Source organism: Anabrus simplex, chromosome 1, assembly GCF_040414725.1.
Source record: "Anabrus simplex isolate iqAnaSimp1 chromosome 1, ASM4041472v1, whole genome shotgun sequence".
Taxonomy (NCBI): Eukaryota; Metazoa; Arthropoda; class Insecta; order Orthoptera; family Tettigoniidae; genus Anabrus; species Anabrus simplex.
The window spans coordinates 441,997,237-442,020,785 of NC_090265.1; the positions used below are offsets into that span (position 1 = coordinate 441,997,237).

At 40.9% G+C, this 23,549-nt stretch overlaps 1 protein-coding gene across 4 annotated transcripts in view; it reads left to right on the plus strand.

The window, feature by feature from the left end:
* Positions 1 to 1,467: 1,467 nt before the first annotated feature.
* The window catches only part of LOC136856926 (probable peptidoglycan muropeptide transporter SLC46), a 221,821-nt gene continuing 199,739 nt past the window's right edge, over positions 1,468 to 23,549 (plus strand). For all 4 annotated transcript variants that reach the window (XR_010858474.2, XR_010858475.2, XM_067135184.2 and 1 more), the window contains exon 1: positions 1,468 to 2,043. The gene's annotated coding sequence lies outside the window, so the exon portion shown is untranslated. The remainder of the gene's footprint in view (positions 2,044 to 23,549) is intronic.

Sequence of the window (23,549 nt, forward strand, 5' to 3'; positions counted from 1 at the left end):
AGATGAAATGCTGTCAGCAGTGAGGATAAAAACACAAAGCGGAGGAAGCTGTCAACGCTCCACAATAATCGAGCTTGTGAGTACTGTTCTTCGTGCAAAATGTACATTTCTAACTTCAGTGAATGCATTTACTGACGTGTGTGTTTCCTAGTCCTATTTTACGAATCATTGTGTTGGTCTAAATGTAGTGAATATGGGCGAAGTCATTCTAAATCGGTCACGCCCCCTTTTCTCCCTCGGACCTCCGCTTGACAGATAGATACAGCGTTGCCAAGCGTTCCTTCCGGCTTTAACTGTAGATGGCTCTGGGCTTATTTAATCCAACGTTTAGCGACAAAAGAACAATATTCCCGCTGTAGGTTATCCCCCGCTAAATCTATCTTATTTCCTTCAACGTGCCTCATGTGATGTGGCGTTGTGCCCTCCCCAGTATGAACGAATACACGCACTCTCTCTCTCCTTGTATGACGTGGTAGTAACAGCGAAACTACCTATGATCACGGTAGGTGACTCATCACAGGTACAGCAGGAGCATTGAATGTGCCTTTATGATGTAATGTTATGGCATTCCTTTTCATACCGGCACTTCTTACTATCGTCCAATCACCTCACAAAACTTCCTTATTGCGCCAGGCTCCTCTCTTTCATCTATCCTATCCGACCTCCCTTGGTCAACTCTTGTTCTTTTCCGACCCCGACCGTATTAGGTCACGAGGCCTTGGAAGTCTTTCACTTTCACGCCCTTCGTGGTCCTTGTCTTTCTTTGGCAGATATCCTCATTTTTCAAAGTGCCGGACCCCTTCCGTGCCGGCCCCGTGGTGTAGGGGTAGCTTGCCTGCCTCTTACCTGGAGACCCCGGGTACGATTCCCGGCTAGGTCAGGAATTTTTACCTGGACCTGAGGACTTGTTCGAGGTCCAATCAGCCTACGTGATTACAATTGAGGAGCTATCTGACGGTGAGATAGCGACCTCGGTCTAGAAAGCCAAGAATAACGGCCGAGAGGATTCGTCGTGCTGACCACACGACACCTCGTAATCTGCAGGCCTTCGTGCTGAGCAGAGGTCGCTTCGTAGGCCAAGGCCCTTCAAGAGCTATAGTGCCTTGGGGTTTCGGACCCCTTCCACTTTTTCTCTCTAATGAGTGTTTTATGAAGGATGGTTGCCCAGTTGCACTTCCTCTTAAGACAATAAACATCACCACCTCCACCTGTCAGAACTAGCTCAGTATACATAATTAAATATCCATGGTTTGCGGTTATATTACTTTGCTGTTATTGAACATAACAAAGAACAATTTCATCTCTACCCCGTGAGCAGTGCTATAAATACTTTTCTTATTTTTATAACTTTTTCTAGTTCCGATTTAGGTTCTTCTCTAGCTTATATTGGATGATAATCTAGCTTGTTAAATGAAAATTGTGTTGGCAACACTGTGTTTGAATTGCGAGATCGTGTTATGACAGGTCCTCGAGTCCTCGAATTCAAGTATGCGCAGCACGCAGCCTTCTTTGGCACGCAGTCTAGCAATGATTTCATACTATTTTATTGCCAAGGACAAATTAGACGATGCGTTTGGTCTTCTACTTTTGAGAAAAGCAGCAATGAAAGTAGTATAATAGACTACTGTTAACGACAAACAACTGGATCAGTTGATAGCGAGTTCTGTTGTCGCTCTCTTTTGAGGGTTATTGTCGGACAATAGAAGGCAAATTTAAATGTATGCTGGAATCTGCCTCTATGAATAAATAAAATGAAAAATTTAAAAACAAGTGGAAAGACGAATAAAAGTAAAATCTGAACATAAATTATGAAATAATCGCTTGGCGATCCTAACCTTATTAACGCAAAATGTCTCGATGAGCCTTTACATTGACAACTCATTCGCAGCACGTGATCACTTCTTTGTGTGCAACGACCTTCATGCGAGTGGATTGCTTCTGGTGGATATGAACTCTTGTTTACGACTCCCGTCACGAGATGCTGTGTTATTGTTGACAAGACTTTCCTTACATCGTTTATCAATCAACCTAAACTTACGGAAGGTAAGTGCAAAGATAGCCGTATGACTGAGCCTTACGATGAGAAAGCGCAAAATAATACCAGTACCGGTATAATTGAATTATTTGTGTTAACCACAGAATCCCTCTCCAGATGATCGGGAGAATGACTTGGAAGAAGAAGATCGTATTAACCATAGAAGGGTACATGATTATTTTCGGTTGCTTTGTTCAAAATAGAAGGATGCGGTGAAAGTCAAGGGATGTATATACTATATATCGTATTATCACCTGTAAAGGATGGAAACTTTGACCTATTCTCATGAGCGGTTTTTCAACAACTCAGTCATTTTCACAGTAAAAAAAAAAAAAAAAAAAAAATGCAAGATACTCTTTTGTGGAAGTAAGTAGGCTTATTCAATTCTGAGCAATTCTGAGACCCGGGCCCAGAAGGATCGTTATGACGACGCAGCACAGTCCGTGATTTTCGACAGAGCTGGAACCGTACGTTCTAAACAATTGTTTTTCTTAAAATGTTACTGCTGCGTAATTAAATAGTGGCAAAAATCACTGAACTAAAATTTACTTTGCATTGTTATTTCCGTAATTCTGTCTTCTGAACAAAGCAGTATACGGCCCGACAGCGGCAGTAGGCCTACTTGAATTCCAGTAGTCATACAACACCTATACCTAATGCTCTTGAGTTTTGTAATAGTTAAACCTGTGATATTCAGCTTTAAAACTTCCGTAGCGGTACTGGCGTGGTGCTTACATACGTTTCTCATGTTTATGTCCATGTAGCCTGTCATCTTTGATTTCCAATGGCAATTTCCCACTCTCTCATATATTTTATATACATAAGGAACCAGATTAGGCGGTTTGGAACTTTTAACAAATGTAAAAATAAGCATGACACAGCCCTCCGCCTGACAGTGAGTAGAGGGAAATCGCTTACAGACCTTGCAGATGGTTGTTTCTTTTTTATTTAGTATCTGAGGTTTAAAGACACTTAAAATGTTCATAAAACTGAATCAAGTCTGATGTAATCCGATGTGCTGTAGCTTAGTTAGTTATCATTTTACACTCCCCTTTTCCTAGTGTGGCAAGAACCCATAGACCAAAGAGTATGTACCATATACCACAGTTACCGATATGCTATAGTTAGGCCTACCATTTTACACTCCACTTCACCTAGTGTGGCGAGAACTCATTGACAAAGAATATATGCACCATAGACTAAAGTGACGAGTGGGGATAAAATAAATCAGCCGTACTTGTAACAGTTCTCCATGGTTTTGCAATTGATGTAAAAGTTGGGATGGCACTTTTCCTTTAGACTAAGTATTTTCTCTGTCTGGGTGTCTCCTATTATTAAAGCATACACCTGAACAGACATCTTTCTAACATATGTTCTCTCTCTCTCACTTTTACACACACTCATGGACAGCAATTATACAGTAGATCGTGTTTCCCAAACTGTGGGTCGTGAATCTCAAAGGGGCCGCAGGATGCTATCTGGATGGGTGGGGTGGATATTTGCAATTGTTAATACATTATTATAATTATAATAGTGGAGAGAGATGGGATTCAGACATGGTTATACTTTATTAGAACATTCACGTTTTTAGAAAGTTGAAAATCATGCAAAAATGATGTGATACAATACCTGAAGTAGATGAGAGTAGAGATCCTTCCCTTTATGCTTGCCAGGAATTCACTCACCAACCCACCCCTAAAATTATTCGTACTAGTACTTATATAAAAAATTTAAAGCCGACATTATGTCAGAAATTAAACAGGAACTCAAGATCTATTTCGAAAAGTTGCTGAATGGAGATACAGAAAACATAACAACGGATAGAGGAGAGCCAAGTCGAGGAACCACAACTGAACCACCAATTACATGGCTTGAGGTTGAAAATGCGCTCAAGAGCATGAAGAAAGGAAAGGCAGTGGGCATAGACGAACTAAGTGCAGATATGCTGAAAGCGGCAAGAATTCTGGGAATCCAATGGCTTTACAGGCTGCTCAACAAGATATGGGAGGAAAATACTATTCCTGAGGACTGGAAGATGGGCATCATTGTACCTCTGTTCAAGAAAGAAAACCGACGGAAATGTACTAATTATCGTGGTATTACACTACTGTCTCATGTCCTGAAAATAGTGGAAAAAATAATAGAGACCAGAATCAGAGATATTGTTGAACCAGTTTTGGAAGAAGAGCAGTAAGGTTTCAGACCAGGAAGGTCAACTACAGACCTTATATTTGCAATTAAGATGCTAATGGAAAATTACTGGGAGAACAACAAGCCTTTATTTCTAATATTTTTGGACATTGAGAAAGCCTACGACAGTCTACCAAGGGAAAGAATTTGGCAATGCATGAAAGAACTTCAAATGCGAGACAACCGCATAGACAAAGTGAAAATGTTGTATAGTGGGAATAGAAGTTGTATTCAAGTAGAACGTGGTTTGTCGGACTGGTTTGAAACAGAGAGGAGTGCAGCAGGGTAGCTCATTGTCACCACTTCTATTTATTATTGTGATGGATGTAGTAATGAAATCTATTAAAAGGAAAGAACATGGAGATATCAAAGCCTTCACATTTGCAGATGATATTGCGATCTAGAGTGACTCAGAAGAGAGATTGGGAGAGAGAATGCAAAGCTGGAATGAGGAGTTTAAGAAATAAGCATCAGTAAAACCAAGACGGTGTTGATGAAAGTGTATGGGGGAAGGAGCAGAACCAATAGTCATGTCAAACGAAGCCCAACAGGACAGTGTTCCAGTTTTCAAATACTTGGGTAGCGTTCTATCAAATGACAACCTAGCAAAACATGAGTTGAAGAGTTGAATCATTAAGGCAACACAATTTTACTATCAGGTAAGACACCTGCTGTGGGATGAGCAAATACTTATGAAAACAAAAATGACATTGTACAAGTCCTATTTTACACCAATTCTTACATACAGTCTCGAAACCACAGCACTGACCAATAGAGATAATTCCAAACTCCAGGCAGTTGAAATGAAATTCCTATGCACTCTGATCCAGAAAACCAGGAAAGACAAGATTAGGAATGAGAAAATTAGAGAAGAAGTAGGAATAGATGATTCTCTCCTCAATAAGATTCAGATATCAAGACTGAAGTGGTTTGGTCACATGAAGAGGATGCCAGTTAACAGAACTGCAAGGAAGGAATTTGACAGAAAAGTCGAAGGAAGACGACCCATGGGAAGGCCACGAAGGAAATGGATAGATTTAGTTAAGAATGATGTACTGCTGAGAGGTCATGATTGGGACAAGTTGGTGGAGGAGGAATGGTACAAGGACAGGATGAGATGGAGGAGGCTCATATACCACACCCGGGAAACTGAAGATGGTTTAGGATGATGATGATGATGATGATGATGACTATGTCAGTCTCTGAAATGCAGCCATTTCCTGTGTTCCTGTTGGCTACAGGGCAGTTCCTATTGTTTCCGATAGAGCTCGTATCATGTGGTCCACTGCTACCACATTCCGTGAAAGTAAGGAAACCGTGGAGTTTGAAAATAACGTGCCATGCCTTGTGCCCGATGTAGTTACAATAACTATCCAATGGTAAAGTCACTAGCCAATACTGTCGTAGGAAATTCTAGAGGCCTGTGGACTGCTTCACAGCTCTAAACCAAGGGCTAACGACCCCCAGACCTACTTTACTTGCCCTCAGCCCAACAGTCTTGTCACTAGCCGGACGTAAGCAATTCAAACCAGTGGTCTTGTAATTAGTCGGGCATAACCAACTCAGACCAATGGTCTTATCACTATTCGGATGTATTTCATATTTTGTCATATTCTTGTCACTTGTGAATGGTCTTGTCACTAGCGTGACCTAAGTTCCTACGTTGGCAGCTTTGTGTAATGTGCTGTGATGTCATCCAGCCGTACCATGCCAACACTATGTCATTCTCTGAAATTCAGCCATTTCCTGTATTCCGGTTGGCTACAGAGCAGTTCCTATTGTCTCCGATAGAGCTCGTATCATGTGGTCCACTGCTACCACATTCTGTGAAAGTAATGAAACCGTGGAGTTTGAAAATAACGTGTCCTGGCCTGTGCCAGATGTAGTTACAATAACTATCCAATGGTAGAGTCGCTAGCCAATACTGTCGCAGGGAATTCTAGAGGCCTGTGGACCGCTTCACAGCTCGAACCCAAGGGCTAACGACCCCCAGACCTCCTTTACTTGCCCCCAGCCCAACAGTCTTGTCACAAACCTCTCTTTTGCACACTACTCAGTTAAGTTTTACTTCAGATGCTCATTATATTTTAAAAGTTATTTGTTCAGAAACATATACATAGTACTATTTGTTCGGTTCCATAGTTGAATGGTCAGCATCAATGCCTTCGGTTCAGAGGGACCGCAAGTTCAATTCCCTGCCAGATTGGGGATTTGAACTGCATCTGGTTAATTCCTGTGATTTTGGGACAGGGTGTTTGTTCCAATATATTTCTCTAAACATACACATAACACACCACAATACTAACCACCACTAAAACACGCAATAGTGAATACATCCATCCACATAGGGTTAGCATGAGGAAGGGCATCGGACATAAAACAGCAGGCCAAGTCCACATGTGAGACATAGTTTGCACCCATGACCCCCTCCAGGGTGTGGGGAAGACAATACATTGTAGGAGAAGTTGGGATTAACTGAACCGTGAATTTTTTCTTCCCTAGAACTTTACGAAAAAACAACAACTTACTTTTGTATCATTGTCTGTCATGACTGGGAACTTAAGTTTATACATATGCTTCCCTGCTCTCATCATAACCCTGTGCTGTTTGGATTTCAAGAATCAAGGAAAAAATATTCATCTCAAATGTGGTCCGCTTAACCCTAGCAGGTGGGTTAACTGGACCTCTTAGTTCAATCACTAGAAATTTGTATTACATTAATTGTATTACATTATCCTGTTATCAGTGCAATAGTGGTCTAACCCACATTTTTGAAAAATTGGAGATATTCACACATAGCGTCCCTTTAAAGTCTACCCTCACATCCTACAATGGGCATAAACATATTTGGACAACAGGGACAATGTGGCAGCATAGGGTTTCTTTATTCACCGTGTAGTTCCATAATAAACCGAACGTAATATTGGCCTATGCCTAATATTGGCCTATGCCACATAGGCCAATATTGCTCCATTTATGCATAGCGAGGAGGCCAGCGGTACATCGTACCACACGTCATACAGCACGTGACAGCTAGTGGAAGAGAGAACTATAGTAGATGCTAACAGTATTGTGGTCGACACACTGTGGAACGTTCATTTTGTGTGTGTGTGTGTGTGTGTGCACGTGCGCGTGCGCTACAAAACAAAATGTGTAGTAGCTCTGGTGGCAATGCTGAAGTTGCATTGCAAGGTAAGGATGGTGTTATGTTCCCTTGTCGGACTAATAGCTCCTTAATACTATGTGATAGAAACCATTTTACGGGTAAGTACCTGTTTAAAACATTTCCATTTCAGAAATATTTGGATCTGAAACTAATACCAATGACTCGGAAGTGGAATGTAAACCTTGCCCACCCATCCAGCGTACGAATATACATCGGACGAGTTATATATTCTGTTATCAGAGCCCAATCTATCCGGTACATGTAATGATACCACACTGACTACATCAATCACAGATGCATTGGAAGGAGATCATAGTACTGCTAACATTAATGAACCTCAGAGAGGAAGAAAATGCGTTTAGAGTGACAAACTGGACACAGAACATTCAAAAAGAAAAGTGATAAGGGGAAAAATACATAGAACTTAAAGGAAATGTAGTCCCAAAGAAATGTCCCAACTTTGAAGCACGTCCGTATAAGATTGAATGTTTTTGACACTTCACCTGAACACCAGCAACATCTATTTGGCTCTATCTATGCGTTAGGTAGTTTTGACCTGCAGTCGGCATATATTTTTGCTGTAGTGAAAGTTGTTCCTAAGATAAATGTTCTTTAAGAATATTTTGCAAATATCACACAGCAGAATTACAAGGGTTCTTTTACAAAAAGTTATGCAACAGACCTCACCTGTGGATACAAGCGGCACATGCCCTGTTGAAAACAAAACACGAATGGAAAAGATTGTTGAAGTAGAGAACTTCATTAAATATTTTCCAGTATATCAGAGCCATTATACAATAACTCTTGATTATCCGGTTTGCGGATTAACTGCGAACGTTTTCATCTTATTAAAAAAACTGTAATTGAAGTGATTCCTCTTGAAATTGTGACTTCTATCTATAAAATCAAACTTGACGCAGCCAACACTGTGGAAGAGAAGGCTAAATGGGGACGTGAAAGAGAGTTGCATCACCAAACGGCCGAGAGCGAGCGGACGGGAATGCTCAGGATTCAGAAGGGACGTGCCTGGACAGCAATGCAATGGTTGTTGCATTTGATTCGGTGAAGACTTTACCAACACCAGTACTTACGAGAGGTATCTATTACTACAAGAGTCAATTGTGAACATACTGCCTTCGAATACATGACTTACCAAAATAGCTACCATGTATGTATGGAATGATTGCAAAGTATTCTAAGGACTGCAAGAGATTGGATCGTGCTTCCTACATTAGGTACATTAAAAATAAGTGTCAAAGCAAAGAGACTGATTATGTACTCGGATCAATGTGGTGGCCAAAATTTAATATAAAAATGGCCTTATTGTATTAGTTCATGGTTCTTCATCCAGACTTCACACTGGAAGAGGTAGGTAAGGGTTATTCTGCCCGAAGGCAGGTCCGAACCTCCGCAGAGGTGTTTCTGAGCCGGAGTTTACGTTCGGTGGGGTGGCCAGTTCCTTTCCGCTCCTCCATTCCCTTACCCCCCCACCAACAGCGCATGGCAACCCATCCAATTCCTGATCACGCTCAGTGTTGTTTAACTTCGGAGATCTTACGGGAACACTGGAAGAAATCAAACATAAATTCTTAGTCAGTGGGCATTCATCCCTTGTATGTGACAAAATCTTTGGTATCATTGTGAAAAACATGAAATTTCCCTAACATGTACTGGTACACACCTTCTGATTCGATGAACGTCATTACTAGTGCACAGAGAAAGAACCCATTCACCGCCATACCTATGACACAGAATGACGTAAATAATCGAAAAGTTTGTACACAAAATTCCAGGGTTCAGTGGCTTCTCTATAAATCTTCATGTCCCCATATTATGTATTACAAGTATTCCTATGAGCCAGATGTTTTGTCTGGTGAATTAAGTTTTGCAAAACGTGGATCAAAAGTAATTGAGACCCTGGACTCACTGTATCCCAATGGATGCTCTATTAGCAAGTTGAAAACAGAAAGATTTATTGACCTTGCTGCAGTGTGTACCTCCTGTTTACCATGGTTATTGCCATAACTTGAAGGCATCTGCACTACAGTTTTGCGGACACCATTCCTGTCAATGATGATGCTGATGACTAAGATTAATGCCATATGTGTATGTCGTCAAATGTTTTAATAGTTTGTATTGTAAAATATGCTATTCAACATGTTTCGTGTATTGTGGCCAAGTGCACCGAAACAACAGTGGCCTAACCCACACCAAAACAGTCACTGATCCACTGTTAACTACATGCTTGTCCAAACATTGTATACCATACCTCATTATTCATAATCATAATCATAATCATCCCTTTTGTGCCACAAACACTACCCTATGCACCAGATTTTCAAACGTCCAGATCTTCCAGTTGCTATTCCCACAAACCAGAGTTCTGAGGGTTAGGCCATTATTGTGATGGTAGCCTCAATTGTAGCTACATTGCAAACTTTATAGCACATAGTTTAAGATGAAAAATATACAGAACTAGACCTAGACTAGAGAAAACTAGACCTAATGGTCACTGGATTCAGAGACATCAATTAGGAACCAAATCATGTTCTCAAAATGAGCTCTGGTGCCCTGTATGGCAACAATATAACTGAACAACTATTTTAGTGATAGCAACCAAGGTTTTTTCTTCATTTGCTGCTTCATGTTTTCTTGAGGAAACAATTCTCTTGTAAAAGTTTTGTATAACCATCGTCTCGTGTAATGTTCATTGTTTATCAGATGTCTTAATTTCAAGTCTTTCCCATTTTGTTGACTGCTTTGCTGCTTGTTCTTTTGCAGTTTCTTGCAGATGCTTGTTTAACTGGTGTGTCTGCAAGGATGATCAACTTTCCTCTCCTTTGACCTGTTGTCGGTTTTATGTGGTTCACCTTAAGAAAGGGCCATACTTCTTCAGGAGAAGTAATTTATGTTATTTGTTCTTCTGCTTGCACCTGAGGGCTGCTGACATTGCCATGTGTGATGGTGCTTGGTCCTTTCCCTAGGGTGCCATTAAAAACTGGTTTATGTGTTAACAGAGACCTGTCCCTTATAAGGCGACAATCATAAAGTCTTTTTCAGTGAAATTTAAGTTGAAAGGTTCAATTCTAATGATACTGAACACCTTCAAGATGTTGCACGTACAGTGCCTGTGACATCTTATGGTGATTTATGGGTCACTGTCTGGAGATGCTCTGAAGTTACACATGAAGTCAGAACAGGCACTGCTATATCTAGCCTTAGGAAGACCAAATACCCTCAAACCCAGAGGCTGCATTTTGTGACTGCAGTGTGGAGGAAATTTTAATAAAACAATTCCATTATCTTTAGCAAAATTTAAAGAATTGATGTTACAGGGTCATTTTTAATTGTCTAAGATTATTAATTTTGACTGGTCCTTGGTTGGTCATTCACGCCTCACGGTAGGATTCAAAACAGACGGAAACAGTTCATGTGAAATGAGGTAAAATGTGTCCCCCTATTCAATACATAAATATTAATAACAAATATATACCAGTAACTTTATCCATAAAAACTGTTTAGTGATATATTCTCATTAAGACACCATTAATGGTAACTTACTAGTTTCAACCAACTTGGATCATCCTCAGCCATTGCATAGTTAAAATTGGCATAATTAAAAACATTGAAACATGCAAAACATCTGTAAAAAAAGATATAACACTTCAAAAATAAGTCTGTGGTGAAAAATATCTTGAAGATTGACACCAGTGTTCATCAGTCGCAATGTAATGTACAGCAGAAAATGTTTGTTACATTAATGACACTATTGTCCATGCTGTAGAAATCAGTTGTAATTTTGATTTATATTGTAACATATGATGAAAAATATTTGGCAAACTTAAAAATTGGCTGAGGGGAATATCTACGGATTAGTACTGTGAAAACAGTGGCCCACTTGACGTTTAAGTTGGTTGATATGGATCAGATGTATGTATCCAGAATAGATATCTGGAAAGAAAAGAAAAAAGGAAATTAACTGCTGTTTTTATGAATAGAAAATGAAGAGATGTGTATAATACGAGACTTAGCCCTGTCACAAAGCTTCAAGGGTGTCTTTCACCAAAGGCGGAGTGCCCCACACTGATTGCTAAGTCAAAGCAGAGGTTAGTGGTAAGAGTTTCAAGTTGCGGGGAGAGTGGGGAGAGGTTGTAGGAATGGAAAAAGGCTAGTAAGGCTAATACAGCCTCTGTTCATTATAAGTAGGAATGATATCAAATTAAATAAAACACTTGGAACAATACTTCAATCTTCACATGAATAATACAGTGTCATTAATTTAACAAACATTTTCTCCTGTACATCACATTGTGATTGATGGACATTGGTGTCAATCGTCAAGTGTTTTATTCAGTTGGAACAATACTTCAATCCTAAATGCAACCTAAATGAAATATCTGAAAAGCACAACATTTTATTATATATAATAATTCTCATTTATAACAAACACAAAGTTAGTATAAACAGACACACTATTAGTCTTACTAGCCTCTCACCACCGCTTATCGCTTTGCCTCCTCCGCTCCTCCCACAACCTATTGCTAGCCTCTGCTTTGACTTAGCAATCAGCGTGGCACACTCCACCATTTGCGAAAGACACCTTTAAAGCCATGTGATGGGGGTAAGTCTCATATTATATACATGTTTTCATTTTCTGTTCATAAAAACAATGGTTCATTTCCTTTTTTTCTTTTCTTTCCAGATATCTATTCCAGATACACAGATCTGATCCATATCAACAACCTTAAACATATATTGGGTCACTGTTTTCATGGTACTAATTCGTAGATGTCTCCCTCAGCCAATTTTCAAGTTTGCCGAATACTTTTCATCATAAGTTACAGTATAAATTAAGATTAAGACTGATTTCTACAGCGTAAAAAATACAGTGTCATTAATTTAATAAACCAAAGCTGATGTACACGTGTTTCTCTACGGAATTTGTGGTTTTCCCAACTGAACTCAACATAGGTCATTACAATGATGTCAGTAGGAATGTAGCGATTAAATCAATGTTGTTTTATCATATAAAATACTCAATCAAATGAAAAACCGCACACATTCTCACTTTTAACTAACAGTAGTATGCTGCCGATCTAATAGTCCAAAGCTCCAATGCTGAAATGACCAGGCCGCAGACAGCAGCGAACACTCCTCTGCTATTATTCCATTAAATGTGCACACTGCTCATTCTAATCAGTGCCTCAGAGTAGGGATTAAATAGCTGGAATGCTGTGATGAACCAGAGTGTTACGTACCAGTAGTATCAGAAAATTTATGAACCAGAGGAATGGGGTGCTAAAGAAGAGAGAGATCTAACTCCCTAGCTACTTCTCACCAATATTGAGGCAGGCTGTTATTCTCGGTATGCAGCAGATATCTCGTCTATCGGAGATGAGTGGCAGCAGAAGACAAAGCACATCTCAAAAAACAATGGTCGATGTAATGTTATTGTTAATCAATTTTTTGAGTTTTCTCTACTGTAGTCCTTCATATTTAGTTTTCTTCCGACTCTGTGAAATTAGGGCATCTTATAAAATTATTTATAGCGCAGACTGCAGTTCCTTATTCACCGACTTTACATACCAATTTTCATTAAAATCTGTTTACCCATTTTCTCGTGACTCAGCGCAGATATGGACTTAGTAACAAAAATCCAAATACATTAATATCTCTATTATCATAGCTGGTACGGTAAAAATGTATAAGACATAAATGATCAGAAATTTAATACTGTATAACTTTAGTTATGTAGTGTTTATCAGTAGGACCACTAATAACATAAATATTTGAGAATTATATGTTAGGTCTTCACCTAAACTAAATGGTTCATGGTGTGGATTACTGTTGTCACGTCCTAGCTTGTGAACCATGGGCAACGGCTGAGTGGCCTAGGAAGTGGTCCTGAGAGTCGGGATACCAGTTGCCATGGAATGGGAGTGGGCATCTCGGACATATTCTGAGTCTTGGCCCTCCTTGTGCTCAGGCGGCTAGGACTATAGAATCCACCGGTGGTCCCTAACCCGTTAGAGGGGAGTTCCTCACTTGGACCATGTGTAAGTAGGGTAGCATCCTGCTTCATGAATTTACTGAGCTCAGAACATTTTAAGCAATCCTCGGACCTATGGGAGTAATGGAGTCCCACTCTCAGTTGACAGGTGAGGGACTCCTTGGAAACAGCTTGGCAAACGAAATGGAATTCGATGTTGAGCTATCAATATTAATGGGGCTTATGGAAGAAAGAAAGTCGAACTGGCTGAGTCAGCGAAGAGGATGCATCTGGATGTAGGAGTAAGTGATATTCGGGTAAGGGGAATAATTTTGTGTGGCTATTTCTAGCGCGAGTGCAGCCCTTGCAAGGCAGACCCTCCGATGAGGGTGGGCGGCATCTGCCATGTATAGGTAACTGCGTGTTATTGTGGTGGAGGATAGTGTTATGTCTGGTGTCTGAGTTGCAAGGATGTTGGGGACAGCACAAACACCCAGTCCCCGGGCCTCTGGAATTAACCAATGAAGGTTAAAATCCCCGACCCGGCCGGGAATCGAACCCGGGACCCTCTGAACCGAAGGCCAGTACGCTGACCATTCAGCCAACGAGTCGGACGGGTAAGGGAAGATAAAGAGGAAGAATAATATACGAAACATGTATCACTTTTAACCATTAAAAATTGCCTTAAGCAATCATTGTATCGACTAGGTGGAAAATAAAGAAATACTTAATTGTGAATCTATTGAAGTGCGATACGGACCATGAAGCTGATTTTATGTAATTCAGGAAGTCTGGTAGGAATTACGGGTTTTTTGTGGATTTTTTGATGATACAGACCACTATCTGATCTGTAGTGAACTAAATATCACTAGGCCTAGTATAGAGAAAGTGAAATCTGTCTGCAAATGAATAAGGGTAAAAAATCTCCAGGATGAGGAAATTAGACAGAAGTACATGGATATGGATATGATTAGTGAGAAGTTTCGAATAGTTGTTGACAGTAAGCAGGTTCAGGATATAGAAAGAGAATGGGTGGTATACAGGGATGCTGGAGTAGAAACAGTAAGGGAATGCCTAGGAACGATTGTGTGTAAAGATGGGCAAAAGCGAACATCTTGGTGAATGTTCAAGTGAGAGCAGCTTGTAAACGTAAAAAGAAGGCTTATCAGAAATGGCTCGAAACAAAGGCTGATGCAGACAGGGAATTGTACGTAGATGAAAGAAACAGAGTGAAACATATAGTTGCTGAATCCAAAAAGAAGTCTTGGGAAGATTTTGGTAATAACCTGGAAAGGCTAGGTCAGGCAGTAAGGAAACCTTTCTGGACAGTGATAAAGAATCTTAGCAAGTACGAACACTCCTCTGGGATCCCAAAGTACCAATAAAATCAAAGCTGGTGATGTTCACTCAGTACTTCATACCAATCTTAACCTATGGTATTGAAACCTGCCGATCCTGGCTCAGTCCGGTGGTATTTGAAGGTGCTCAAATACGACAGCCCCGTGTTGGTAGATTTACTGGCACGTAAAAGAACTTCTGCAGGACTAAATTCCGTCACCTCGGCATCTCTGAAGACCTTAAAAAGTAGTTAGTGGGACGTAAAGTAAATAACATTATTAATTCATTGAAACCTGCACCCTCACTAAGAAAGACTCATCAAGGTTGCAGGCATCCGAGATGAAGTTCCTTAGGTCCACAATGCAAAAAACCAAACTGGACAAGTTGAGGAATGATGTGGTTAGGAAGGAAGCTGGGTTTGTTACATCATTGTTAGATCAGATCAGCCCGTCCAGACTGAGGTGGTTTCGGCATGTAATGAGGATGGAGCCAACAAGGACAGCATGTTAACTTGGAGCAGCATTTGGCAGGGAAACGGTTGGTGGGAAGACCAAGAACCCGCTGGGTGGATATCGTAAGACATTGCAGATCGGGGAAGGACACTGGAGGATGTCAGTAACACGTTGGGTGCCACGTGACGCCATATGGTGTCACACAGGACTTCAAATTTGAGATGGCGTGACGCCATATGGCAGCACACAGGTCTTGAAATCAGAGTTGGCGTGACGCCATATGGCGGCACAGCAGAGTTTCAGGCGATGCGCTGTAGAAAATCAGCTGTGACATCTATGCACGTAAAATTGGTACTACTTGAAGTGCGAACTACAGGGTCTATTCCAGCTATGTATTGCTACTACGTGCCACCATATGGTGCCACAGTATTCTTCCAAAATCACTGACTGGCCAGTTATCATTCTCACTAGTGAAAGTGCCCCAGGCATTGTTTTGTTTTTTTCCCCCTCGTTTATGTGCGAATTATCATTCGGTTTGTATAGTTGTGCAATAATATAAAGAAATGGAAGGTATTGGTAATATTCTTGGTAGAAATGGTGACTTACCAAGAAGAGAATTAGTGAATTGATTATTTGTAAATTAGTTATGGATTCTGATGGAGAGAAAGATGTAAGTGTTGATGACAGTGAATATAACGCTAGTGACGATGAGTACACTGACAGCATGGTGGATGTATCGAGTGATGTGGTAAACAGTGGTGATACTGATAGTGACATTATAGGCGGGGACGATGCTGGTGCAAATGGTGCACACAATCATGTGAACAATGATGACTGAGGTCCTTGTGTAGGGACACAGAAAGATATTCGATCTACAAGCTAGGAGCATCGAAATCTTCAAATTGATATTTCTTTAGCCACAGGAGCACGCACATCAAGAATTTTGAATCGGTCTACAACTAACCCTCAAAATAAATAAAGAGCAGACCGATGGCCACATGACCCTTTTTAGACACCTTCTACAACAGGCAGGAACTACGTGTGGATGTATTCAACCCCTCCCATCCCCAGATGGTCCAACAGATGGTACAAAACCACAATCCGTGTCCGTGCTTTGGTCGCCCCTTTTCACCCACAGGGGGTAAAATATGTAATGTAATACAAGGACTTGTTTTGCATTTCAGCAGGTTTTCATAAATATTGTGTTAGTTTGAATTATCACATAAATTTGACATATTTGAAATTTGTGTTGTACATTCCATATAATGCATCGAAAAATTCTGTGACACCGTATGGCATCACGCTATATTTTATGCTTAGTAAAAATTGATGTGACACCATATGGTGTCACACATGACCTTGGTATGATGAAATAAAGTTTACTTAGTACATCATATTAATATTTCCCCAACCAGACGAGTTGGCCATGCGGTTAGGAGCGCACAGCTGTGAGCTTGCATCCGGGAGATAGTGGGTTCGAATCCCACTGTTGGCAGCCCTGAAGATGGTTTTCCGTGGTTTCCCATTTTCACACCAGGCAAATGCTGGGGCTGTACCTTAATTAAGGCCACGGCTGCTTCCTTCCAACTCCTAGCCCTTTCCTATCCCATCGTCGTCATAAGACCTATCTGTGTCGGTGCAGCGTAACGCAAAAAAAAAATCCCAGGATTATATAAACAGCCTACAAGATATATAATTGCTTTGGCACCAGCAGATTACTATAAATTCACGCCTGGCACCAGTGGAATAGTGTGCTACAATCGGCTTGAACGTGTTAACAGCAGAACGTATCTCAATAAGACATAATGGAAGAGGCTCGCTAGCAGTATCCGGGAAACTGGAACTGCAAAATGATGATGATGATGATAATGATGATATAAGCAAGGGAACAGGAAGGATTGCAACAACTATTGAGGTATCTCATTGATTTGTATACCAGGCGAAGTATTCACTGGCATCTTGGAAGGGAGGGTGCGATCAGTGGTTGAGAGGAAGTTGGATGAAAACCAGTGTGGTTTCAGACCACAGAGGGGCTGTCGGGATCAGATTTTCAGTATGCGCCAGGTAATTGAAAAATGTTACGAGAGGAATAGACAGTTGTGTTTATGTTTCGTAGATCTAGAGAAGGCGTACAACAGGGTACCGAGGGAAAAGATGTTTGCCATACTGGGGGACTATGGAATTAAGAGTAGATTATTAAAATCAATCAAAGGCGTTTATTTTGACAGTTGGACTGCAGTGAGAATTGATGGTAAAATGAGTTCTTGGTTCAAGGTACTTACAAGGGGGTAAGACAAAGCTATAATCTTTCACCTTTGCTGTTCATAGTTTACATGGATCATCTGCTGAAAGGTATTAAATGGCAGGGAGGGATTCAGTTAGGTGGATATGTAGTAAGCAGTCTGGCCTATGCTGACGACTTGGTCTTAATGGCAGATTGTGCCGAAAGCTTACAGTCTAATATCTTGGAACTTGAAAATAGGTGCAATGAGTATGGAATGAAAATTAGCCTCTCAAAGACTGAATTGATGTTAGTAGGTAAGAAATTCAACAGAACTGAATGTCAGATTGGTGATACAAAGCTGGAACAGGTACATAATTTTAAGTATTTAGGTTGTGTGTTCTTCCAGGATGGTAATATAGTAAGTGAGATTGAATCAAGGTGTAGTAAAGCTAATGCATGCCCTTGCAGTTGCGATCAACAGTATTCTGTAAGAAGGAAGTCTGCTCCCAGACGAAACCATCTTTACATTAGTCTGTTTTCAGACCTACTTTGCTTTACGAGAGGATATCTTATTCATAAGTTAGAAGTAACAGACATGAAAGTAGCATGAATGGTTGCTGGTACAAATAGGTGGCAGGAGGGTATTTCGAACAAGGAGATAAAGGCTAAGTTAGGAATGAAATTGATGGATGAAGCTGTACGCATAAATCAACTTCGGTGGTGGGGTCATGCGAGACAAATTGAGGAGGATAGGTTACTTAGGAGAATAACGGACTCCGTTATGGAGAGTAAGAGGAGTAGAGGGAGACCAAGACAACTATGGTTAGACTCGGTTTGTAACGATTTAAAGATAAGAGGTATAGAACTAAATGAGGCTACAGCACTAGTTGCAAATAAAGGATTGTGGTGGCATTTAGTAAATTCACAGAGGCTTACAGACTGAATGCTGAAAGGCATAACAGTCTATAATGATAAAGTATGTACGTACGTACATACGTACACTACCATTTCATTCCGCGTAAAGAAAATTATTTATTTCCTAGGTTGTAGCAACTTATTCCCTGACTTAACATACTGATATTCATTAAATTCTCTTCAGCCGTTTTCTCATGATGCGTGTACTTACATATGTACATACATATAGAAATTACAGAAAATTTTAAATATTGCATTTCCTCATTACTGTGGTCTTGTCCAATACAGGAATACAATTCTTTTTAAATTCTGAGCAATGTACAGACAAAACTTTTATTTTATATATATAGATTTGCTCCTGTATGTCACATTACAACTGATGGGCACTTGTGTCAGTCTTAAATATATTTTTCACCACAGACTCATTTTTAAAGTGTTATCTTTTTTAGGTATTTTGTATGTTTCAGTGTTTTTAATTGTGCCAATTTTGACTACTGTATGTAGGACCTAATGGCTGAGGATGACCCAAGTAGGCTATGGTTGAAACTAGTGCTGTTAATTAATGTCTTAATGAGAATGTAACAGACTTTTACAGATATAGTTATATTTGTCATTAATATTTATGTATTGAATATCATCCCTTTTTACCTCATTTCACGTATAACAACTGTCATTATGGATCATTAATAAGTTTATGTCATATGAAGAAACGGTTCACTCAGCGATACTTCCATTTACCATTCACATATGAAAAAGCATAGCATCGAATAATAACGTGGAGCAGTATCTGAAGTAGCATAGAAGAGAGATCCCTCCTTTATGCTTCCCAGGATCCCACCAACCTGCCCCTAAAAGTATTATTGCTTATATAGAAGAATTAAAATGGAGACCATATAAATCTGAGTAATGCGATAGGGGTAGACCATGGTATGAATATGACAAGCAGATTAGAACATATGAAGGATGTAGTAGTTATGTAGAAAGGAAAAGGTTGGCATAGGATAGGGTGTTATGGAGAAATGCATCAAACCAGTCTATGGACTAATGACTCAAACAACATTGGTCAGCTGTGATGGCTAGTTTCCTGCCGTCTCGGATAGTGCTCACCTCATGTCTGGCCAAAGTGCTGCCATGTGATGTCATCCAAGCCACGCCTTGTTGGATCTCTAACCTATCTTTTGTGTATTGTCAATGGAATTTTTTGTCACATTTTAGCAGGACTCTCCAGGATACTAGAGGCCTGAGGTTACTTTGCTTGCCACCAGACCAGTGGTCTTTTCAAGAACAATGGTCTAACCTATACAAACTAATGGTCTTACCCAGAGGTTCCCACAGTGGGGTCCGCAGACCCTCAGAATTACACAGACACTTTTAAGAAAAATACAATGTTCTCTCATTCACTATTTATATTTGAGAGTAGACAGAATGATAAAAAATATTGAAGATATGAATTCAGAGATTAGGTCCTAAAATCTTCGAGCAAACCCCTTCTATGTTAGATTTCGTCCAGATATCCAAAGGGGATCATTTTAAAGTCACATAATTGAAGCAGCTGCATTTGCAGCCAAGAGATTAAGGATGAACTTGGCATGTGGATAAGGAATCCATTTACTGAAGGGCCATCAAGCAATCACTCTCCTATGCTACAAGATGATGATTCTTTGGCAGATATTTTAACCAATAGTTCGTTAAACAGTTTTCAACAGTGACAACTATCGTAGCTGACTAGTTATGACTATCCTACACTCCCAAGAAAATTTTGAAGTGTGTAGGGCCTAACTGTGTTCCCCACTACTTAAGTGTGTTTGCAATTTCATTCTCCCACTTCATGTATTTGAAATGAAAGTTATGAAATAAACTTGAAGTTGAGAAGTGGCAGCTTCATTGTTGTTCACATTATTGTTTGATGTCATTAATATTTTAATTTGTGTTCTGAATTGAGTAAGCCTACATACGATCAAGGAAAGAAAGAGGAGCCACTAGAGATACTAACAACATTTCATCTTGGGGTTGTGATATGAGAAGGTGGAAGAATGATGCACGAGATAGGAAGAAGAGTGCAGTTAGCTGAAAAGTTTTACCATAGTGTGAGAGGATTGTTATGGAGTAAGGAAGTGCCAATACAGTGCAAATAAATCATGTAAAACTACTTTCTATCAGTCTGGACGTAGTTACTGAGATGAAACTTTGGTAACAACCAAAGCAGAGGAGAGTAAATTCCAGGCAAGTCAGATGAACTTCCTAAGAAGTACGGTATGCTGACCAAGACAAGACAGGACTGAATAAGAAATATGGTAATATGAGAAAAACTAGGTGTATGCAAAGTAGGACAGAGAGGAGAACGGCCGAGACTGAGGTGGTATGGGCACATGAAAAGAATGGGAGGAATGAAGATCCTGAAATCAATTCTTGAACTGGAGGTTAGAGGAAAAAGACTCTGGGCCTGTACTACGACTGTCAGATAAACAGGCAGATACGTAGGCTGCAGTTTTGCAAACTAGAAGTTAAATATTTTCTTGCGTACTACCAACGGATTTTAACGATGGTATTGTAATGCGGAAGTAGTAACATTTTTATTGGGTTGGTAATAAGGTTACTGAAAATATAATGAAATTTAGCGCGGAGGTATATGTGTTCCATGGTGTTTTCGTTTGTTTAGCTCTATTCCTTTTGAAATTGTATTACTAGAATCCAATATCAGACTCTTATTAAGCTATAATGTGGAAGTCCAGGTCAAAAAATGAATTAGGACTGAAATATACACATACGAAGAAATGTTAAAATTAATTGACTGTATAACGAAACTGTTATAGAAAATAAAAAGACTGAAAATGTAACCTGGACGCAAAAGTTGAGATTCAGGTTATTTATCTTTTTTGTCTAGTATTATTTACGAGGATGCGCGTTACGACGAAAGTAAAGTTTATATTCGTAATTAATGCCACTGATGCAGCGTGGGATCATTAATTTTATTACACTGACTGACCGAGCAAATGCAACACCAAGAAGGAGTGGTTCGAAAGGGATGAAAGTTGGGGAAAAAACAGAGACGGCACGGACGAATAATTGATGTTTATTTCAAACCGATATGCAGGTTACACAATGCGCACGGCATCGATTCAGTAGGATGTAGGACCACCGCGAGCGGCGATGCACGCAGAAACACGTCGAGGTACAGAGTCAATAAGAGTGCGGATGGTGTCCTGAGGGATGGTTCTCCATTCTCTGTCAACCATTTGCCACAGTTGGTCGTCCGTACGAGGCTGGGGCAGAGTTTGCAAACGGCGTCCAATGAGATCCCACACGTGTTCGATTGGTGAGAGATCCGGAGAGTACGCTGGCCACGGAAGCATCTGTACACCTCGTAGAGCCTGTTGGGAGATGCGAGCAGTGTGTGGGCGGGCATTATCCTGCTGAAACAGAGCATTGGGCAGCCCCTGAAGGTACGGGAGTGCCACCGGCCGCAGCACATGCTGCACGTAGCGGTGGGCATTTAACGTGCCTTGAATACGCACTAGAGGTGACGTGGAATCATACGCAATAGCGCCCCAAACCATGATGCCGCGTTGTCTAGCGGTAGGGCGCTCCACAGTTACTGCCGGATTTGACCTTTCTCCACGCCGACGCCACACTCGTCTGCGGTGACTATCACTGACAGAACAGAAGCGTGACTCATCGGAGAACACGACGTTCCGCCATTCCCTCATCCAAGTCGCTCTAGCCCGGCACCATGCCAGGCGTGCACGTCTATGCTGTGGAGTCAATGGTAGTCTTCTGAGCGGACGCCGGGAGTGCAGGCCTCCTTCAACCAATCGACGGGAAATTGTTCTGGTCGATATTGGAACAGCCAGGGTGTCTTGCACATGCTGAAGAATGGCGGTTGACGTGGCGTGCGGGGCTGCCACCGCTTGGCGGCGGATGCGCCGATCCTCGCGTGCTGACGTCACTCGGGCTGCGCCTGGACCCCTCGCACGTGCCACATGTCCCTGCGCCAACCATCTTCGCCACAGGCGCTGCACCGTGGACACATCCCTATGGTTATCGGCTGCGATTTGACGAAGCGACCAACCTGCCCTTCTCAGCCCGATCACCATACCCCTCGTAAAGTCGTCTGTCTGCTGGAAATGCCTCCGTTGACGGCGGCCTGGCATTCTTAGCTATACACGTGTCCTGTGGCACACGACAACACGTTCTACAATGACTGTCGGCTGAGAAATCACGGTACGAAGTGGGCCATTCGCCAACGCCGTGTCCCATTTATCGTTCGCTACGTGCGCAGCACAGCGGCGCATTTCACATCATGAGCATACCTCAGTGACGTCAGTCTACCCTGCAATTGGCATAAAGTTCTGAGCACTCCTTCTTGGTGTTGCATTTGCTCTGTCAGTCAGTGTATATATCAATGATATGTGTAAAGAAGTGGAACCAGAGATTAGGCTTTTCGTATATGATGTTATTCTGTACAGAGTATCAAATAAGTTACAAGATTGTGAGCAACTGCAAAATGACCTCGATAATGTTGTGAGATGGACAGTAGGCAGTGGTATGAAGATAAACGGGGATGAAAGTCAGGTTGTGTGTTTTACAAATAGAAAAAGTCCTCTCAGTTTTAATTACCGCGTTGATGGGGTGAAGGTTCCCTTTGGGGATCATTGTAAATACCTAGGTATTAATATAAGGAAAGACCTTCATTGTGGTAATCACATAAATATGATTGTAAATAAAGGGTACAGATCTCTGCACATGGTTATGAGGGTATTTAGGGGTTGTAGTAAGGATGTCTCTGGTGAGACCCCAACTAGAGTATGGTTCCAGTGTATGTAACCCTCACCAGGATTACTTGATTCAGGAACTGGAAAAAATCCAAAGAAAAGCAGCTCGATTTGGTCTGGGCCATTTCCGACAAAAGAGTAGCGTTACAAAAATGTTGCCAAGTTTGGGCTGGGAAGACTTGGGGAAGGAGACAAGCTACTTGACTAAGTGGTATGTTCCGAGGTGTCAGTGGAGAGATGGCTTGGGAGGACATCAGTAGACGAATACGTTTGGGTGGTGTCTTTTACACTAGGAAAGATCACAATATGAAGATAAAGTTGGAATTCAAGAGGACAAATTGGGGCAAATATTCGTTTATAGGAAGGGGAGTTAAGGATTGGAATAACTTACCAGGGAAGATGTGCAATAAATTTCCAATTTCTTTGAAATCATTTAGGAAAAGGCTAGGAAAACAACAGATAGGGAAT